We start from the raw sequence: 6,480 nt of genomic DNA on the forward strand, positions 1-6,480 counted from the left end.
GCATCTATCTTTGCGGAAATGGAATCTAAGTCATGGCTAGAATCAGCTCTAGCTGCTTTAGATGATCTAACGATATCTTTTTCTTGGTGCCACTCATGTGAGTGGGAAGCAGTGTTATCAATAATTTTGTAAGCATCAGTTTTTGTTTTCTTCATAATGGAACCACCAGCTGCTATATCGATGTCTTTCCTTGTAGTGATGTCGCATCCTTGGTAGAATATTTGTACTATTTGACAAGTGTCTAAACCATGTTGCGGACATCCTCTTAATAACTTTCCAAATCTTGTCCATGCCTCATATAGTGTTTCATTCGGTTTCTGTGTGAACGTAACAATTTCTCCTTGAAGTCTTACGGCTTTAGATGCTGGAAAGAATTGTTTAAGAAATTTTTCAACTAAAACGTCCCATGTATCAATCGCCCCTTCAGGTAACGATTGCAACCAATCTTTGGCTTCTCCCTTTAAAGTCCAGGAAATAACATGAGATATATCTGTTCATCCTCCCCTTCTCTTATTTTAAATAGTGTGCAGATCCTATTAAAGGTACGAAGATGTTCGTTTGGATCTTCCTTCGGCGCACCACTAAATTGGCATTGATTAGTTACCATATGTAGAATTTGTCCTTTGATTTCATAATCTGGCGCATTAATGTCAGGATGAGTAATTGTGTGACTTTGGCCAGTGCGTTTAGCTCTCATTCGGTCTTCCATGCTTAAAGGTTCCAGATTTTCCATAATTGAATTTGTTGAATCTGAATCACTAGAGGATTCTGATTTAATGGTTCGTTCCTTAACAATCTCTGTTTGAATGATTGGTGGTTCCGGAGGAAAAATTAATGGTTCAGGATCTATGAATCGTCCCTGAATATTCTCCGGATTCTCAATTGTGAGGTCGGGTTTAAAAAATGGATTATCGGAAATTTGAACTGGAGTACTTGGTCGACTGGATGACGATTCTAAAGAAAAATCAACGGCGACAATATTTACGAGATGTCTTGATCTGGTTACAGGTGGTGAACGTACAAAAGGTGGTGAACGTCTTGCTCGGTGCATTCACTGAATATCCTATTAGTTTTTAAAAGGAAAGACAAATTATATAAGTTATCCAATTAATAGACTTTTCTGATTTTGCCCACGTTTCGAATAGCCAAAAGATGCAGCAGAGGGGCAGGATTCATTTGGTCTCAATATAATTGAGTACTGTTTGGCTCCAATAACCCGGTCCACGTACAAATCCAACTATTACTACTAACCAGAAAATTTTGATGTCTATCAATTTAACCACTTAAAATAAATTTTCGTAATTTTAAGAAATTTAGATAAGAAGTAGAATAAAAATCTATGTCCTAAAAACTAGAATAGCGAGAAATAAGAAAGAAAAAGAGCGCGTCGAAAACGACTGAAAAATAAAAGGCGTCGAAAAATAAGAAAGAAAAAGAGATACTTATAAAACTTAAAAACACTCGACTAACCCAACCTTATTACTATCACTAACTTAAAATTAAAATTTCAAATTGAGATTACTAATTGGAGTGATAATTGATACATAGGTAAAAGGCGTCGAAAAATAAAAATAAGAAAGTAGCGCGTTGAAACTTAAAAAGGAACTAAAAACTAAAAGTTGCGTCTAAAAATATTAAAGCTTACAAGTAAAACTATATCTCAAATGGCAATAACTTAAAAAGAAACTAAAACGTAAAAAGGCGTCGCAAAATTCTAAAGCACCTAAATCTTAGTCTAAAGAAAAAGCACTTAAGGGATTTTACGGCAAAGCCTAAAATTCTAGATATAAAAATAACTATGGGAAAAATTATATGGTAAAACTAAATACGAGCGAAAAATACAAAAATTACGCTAAAACAACTAAAAAGATACAAAATATATTAAAAGTTGTAAAAAAATTACAATTTTTATAAAAATATTATTTTTATATTATTTATTTTATAAAAGTATTAATTTTATAAATTATTAAAACTAATTAAACATAAAAATACAAATTAAATAAACTAAACTAAATTAACTAATAAAATACTAAACCCTAATTAGGGTTTAAGTATAATTAATAATAATACTCCGTAATGATTACTGAATTGGTCAACCCTGGCGTGTCTGCAGGGCTCATGCGATCGCATGAGTCCTATGTTACCCAGCCATGCGATCGCATGGGCTAAGGTTTCGGGCCACAGAGTGGGCTGCTACAGTACGGGCCGAATATAAATTTTTTTTTTCAGTTTTGTTTTTGCTGTATTTATTTTTTTTAAATATTTATATAATATATTTATATAAATTAAATAAAACTTATATTTTTGTAAAATAAAGATAAAGAAAATTTTTATATAACTTACAAACTCTTAAAAATATTTATATTTTTGTTTTTCTTTTTATATTTTCGAATATTTAAAACGTATTTTTACAAAAGTGTATTTTTTTATAAAAGTAAACTAAAAATAAAAATCTTTTTTTTTTATATTTAGCATGGCGCTTCTGGCTTTTAAGCTAGATTTTGTTCCCCGGCAGCGGCGCCAAAAATACTTGATGTTCTGCGAGGTGTATATAAAATAGCTTTATTTTTACAACGAAATACTATTAAATATGATACAATTTTTACACAAGATATTTATTTATTTATAGAATGGATATACTTAAACCTTGCTACAACACTTATAGGCAGTGTACCTAATCGTACAGTAGTGTAGTTTTTAGTAAGTCCGGTTCGTTCCACAGGGAATCTTTTAATCAAAGCTTAACGCTATATTAGTTTTAAATTATAAAAATACAAATATATAAATAAGTAATATTATTATTATAAAAGGGGGGGTTTTTACCGTTTAATGACCGGTTTGTCGATTTTAAAACTTTAGTCGCAGTTAAAACCTAATGTAAAATATTAAAAATAAATACAAGACTTAATTTAAAGCGTAAAGTAAATAACGATAAAGAAATTGCGATAAATAAAAGTGCGATAAAATAAAATTGCGATAATTAAAAAGTACGATAATTAAAAGTGCAATTAAATACAATAACAATAAATAAAAGTGCGATAATTAGAAGTGCAATTAAATATAAAATAAAGGAAATTAAATATGAAATAAAAGAATTATGCTTATTTAAACTTCCGTAATCATGATGTTTGACGTGTTGATTTTAGTTTTATGCCCATGGGTTAATTGTCCTTTGTCCTGGATTATTTAATATGTCCGTCTGGTTTTTGTCCATAACAGTCCATCAGTCATAAATATAAAGTGCGAGTGTCCTCGTCAAATTATCCTTATACCCGAAGTTAAATATTCCAACTAATTGGGGACTTAAACTGTAACAAGGTTTTAATACTTTGTTATCAATTATGCCAAGTGTCCTTTTACATAATTTCACCCCTGTTTTAATAATTCCATAGACTATTAATCCATTCCCGTGTCCGGTTAAATGAACGATTATTCGTACATATAAATACCCCGCCCATCGTGTCCGATTGAGTGTATATGGTTATTTATAGGGACGTCCAATTGTAAATCTTTATATTAAAATTAACAAACTATCATTTAGTTAAACAAATATAAAGCCCATTAATTGTAGTGACCCGAACTTTTCCATGTTTATATATATATTAAATGAAATTGTTATTTACATGATTAAGTGTTTCCAACATGTTAAGCAATCAAACTTGTTAAGACTTGATTAATTGAAATAGGTTTCATATAGACAATTGACCACCCAAGTTGACCGGTGATTCACGAACGTTAAAACCTTTAAAAACTATACGATAACATATATATGGTTATATATATAGTTAATATGATTTTATTATAAGTATGTATCTCATTAGGTATTTTAACAATGAGTTATATACATAAAAATGAGACTATTAATTTAAGAAACTCGAAAACGATATATATAACGATTATCGTTATAACAACGTCTTACTAGGTACATATGAATCATATTAAGATATTGATACACTTGGTTAATTATGTTAAATTATAAGTAAATATATTATTAAGTGTATTAACAATGAAATACATATGTAAAAATAAGACTACTAACTTAATGATTTCGAAACGAGACATATATGTAACGATTATCGTTGTAACGACATTTAACTGTATATATATCATACTAAGATATATTATATATCATAATATCATGATAATATAACAATTTAGCATCTCATTTGTTATAATAAATAATGGGTTAACAACATTCAACAAGATCGTTAACCTAAAGGTTTCAAAACAACATTTACATGTAACGACTAACGATGACTTGACGACTCAGTTAAAATGTATATACATGTAGTGTTTTAATATGTATTCATACACTTTTGAAAGACTTGAAGACACTTATCAAAATACTTCTACTTAACAAAAATGCTTACAATTACATCCTCGTTCAGTTTCATCAACAATTCTACTCGTATGCACCCATATTCGTACTCGTACAATACACAGCTTTTAGATGTATGTACTATTGGTATATACACTCCAATTATCAGCTCTTAGCAGCCCATGTGAGTCACCTAACACATGTGGGAACCATCATTTGGCAACTAGCATGAAATATCTCATAAAATTACAAAAATATGAGTAATCATTCATGACTTATTTACATGAAAACAAAATTACATATCCTTTATATCTAATCCATACACCAACGACCAAAAACACCTACAAACACTTTCATTCTTCAATTTTCTTCATCTAATTGATCTCTCTCAAGTTCTATCTTCAAGTTCTAAGTGTTCTTCATAAATTCCAAAAGTTCTAGTTTCATAAAATCAAGAATACTTCCAAGATTGCAAGTTTACTTCCAAGTTTTCTAAATCCATTCCAAGTAATCATCCAAGATCAAGAAACCTTTGTTACTTATAGTAGGTTATCTTTCTAATACAAGGTAATAATCATATTCAAACTTTAATTCAATTTCTATAACTATAACAATCTTATTTCGAGTGGAAATCTTACTTGAAATTGTTTTCGTGTCATGATTCTGCTTCAAGAACTTTCAAGCCATCCAAGAATCCTTTGAAGCTAGATCTATTTTTTTCATTTCCAGTAGGTTTATCTAAGGAACTTTAGGTAGTAATGATGTTTATAACATCATTCGATTCATACATATAAAGCTATCTTATTCGAAGGTTTAAACTTGCAATCACTAGAACATAGTTTAGTTAATTCTAAACTTGTTCGCAAATAAAAGTTAATCCTTATAACTTGACTTTTAAAATCAACTAAACACATGTTCTATATCTATATGATATGCTAACTTAATGATTTAAAACCTGAAAACACGAAAAACACCGTAAAACCGAATTTACGCCGTCGTAGTAACACCGCGGGCTGTTTTGGGTTAGTTAATTAAAAACTATGATAAACTTTGATTTAAAAGTTGTTATTCTGAGAAAATGATTTTTATTATGAACATGAAACTATATCCAAAAATTATGGTTAAACTCAAAGTGGAAGTTTGTTTTCTAAAATGGTCATCTAGACGTCGTTCTTTCGACTGAAATGACTGCCTTTACAAAAACGACTTGTAACTTATTTTTCCGACTATAAACCTATAATTTTTCTGTTTAGATTCATAAAATAGAGTTCAATATGAAACCATATCAATTTGATTCACTCAAAACGGATTTAAAATGAAGAAGTTATGGGTAAAACAAGATTGGATAATTTTTCTCATTTTAGCTACGTGAAAATTGGTAACAAATCTATTCCAACCATAACTTAATCAACTTGTATTGTATATTACGTAATCTTGAGATACCATAGACACGTATACAATGTTTTGACCTATCATGTCGACACATCTATATATATTTCGGAACAACCATAGACACGCTATATGTGAATGTTGGAGTTAGCTATACAGGGTTGAGGTTGATTCCAAAATATATATAGTTTGAGTTGTGATCAATACTGAAATACGTATACAATGGGTCGTGGATTGATTCAAGATTATATTTATCGATTTATTTCTGTACATCTAACTGTGGACAACTAGTTGTAGGTTACTAACGAGGACAGCTGACTTAATAAACTTAAAACATCAAAATATATTAAAAGTGTTGTAAATATATTTTGAACATACTTTGATATATATGTATATATTGTTATAGGTTCGTGAATCAACCAGTGGCCAAGTCTTACTTCCCGACGAAGTAAAAATCTGTGAAAGTGAGTTATAGTCCCACTTTTAAAATCTAATATTTTTGGGATGAGAATACATGCAGGTTTTATAAATGATTTACAAAATAGACACAAGTACGTGAAGCTACATTCTATGGTTGAATTATCGAAATCGAATATGCCCCTTTTTATTAAGTCTGGTAATCTAAGAATTAGGGAACAGGCACCCTAATTGACGCGAATCCTAAAGATAGATCTATTGGGCCTAACAAACTCCATCCAAAGTACCGGATGCTTTAGTACTTCGAAATTTATATCATATCCGAAGGGTGTCCCGGAATGATGGGGATATTCTTA

At 30.0% G+C, this 6,480-nt stretch overlaps 1 non-coding gene across 1 annotated transcript; it reads left to right on the forward strand.

Annotated features, from left to right (window-relative positions):
* The first annotated feature begins 243 nt into the window (after positions 1 to 243).
* LOC139860652 (small nucleolar RNA R71) lies at positions 244 to 350 on the forward strand. The gene has a single exon (XR_011763283.1). It is a non-coding gene; the product is annotated as a small nucleolar RNA R71 (small nucleolar RNA).
* The last annotated feature ends 6,130 nt before the right edge of the window (positions 351 to 6,480 follow it).

This window comes from Rutidosis leptorrhynchoides, chromosome 7 (genome assembly GCF_046630445.1).
Source record: "Rutidosis leptorrhynchoides isolate AG116_Rl617_1_P2 chromosome 7, CSIRO_AGI_Rlap_v1, whole genome shotgun sequence".
Taxonomy (NCBI): Eukaryota; Viridiplantae; Streptophyta; class Magnoliopsida; order Asterales; family Asteraceae; genus Rutidosis; species Rutidosis leptorrhynchoides.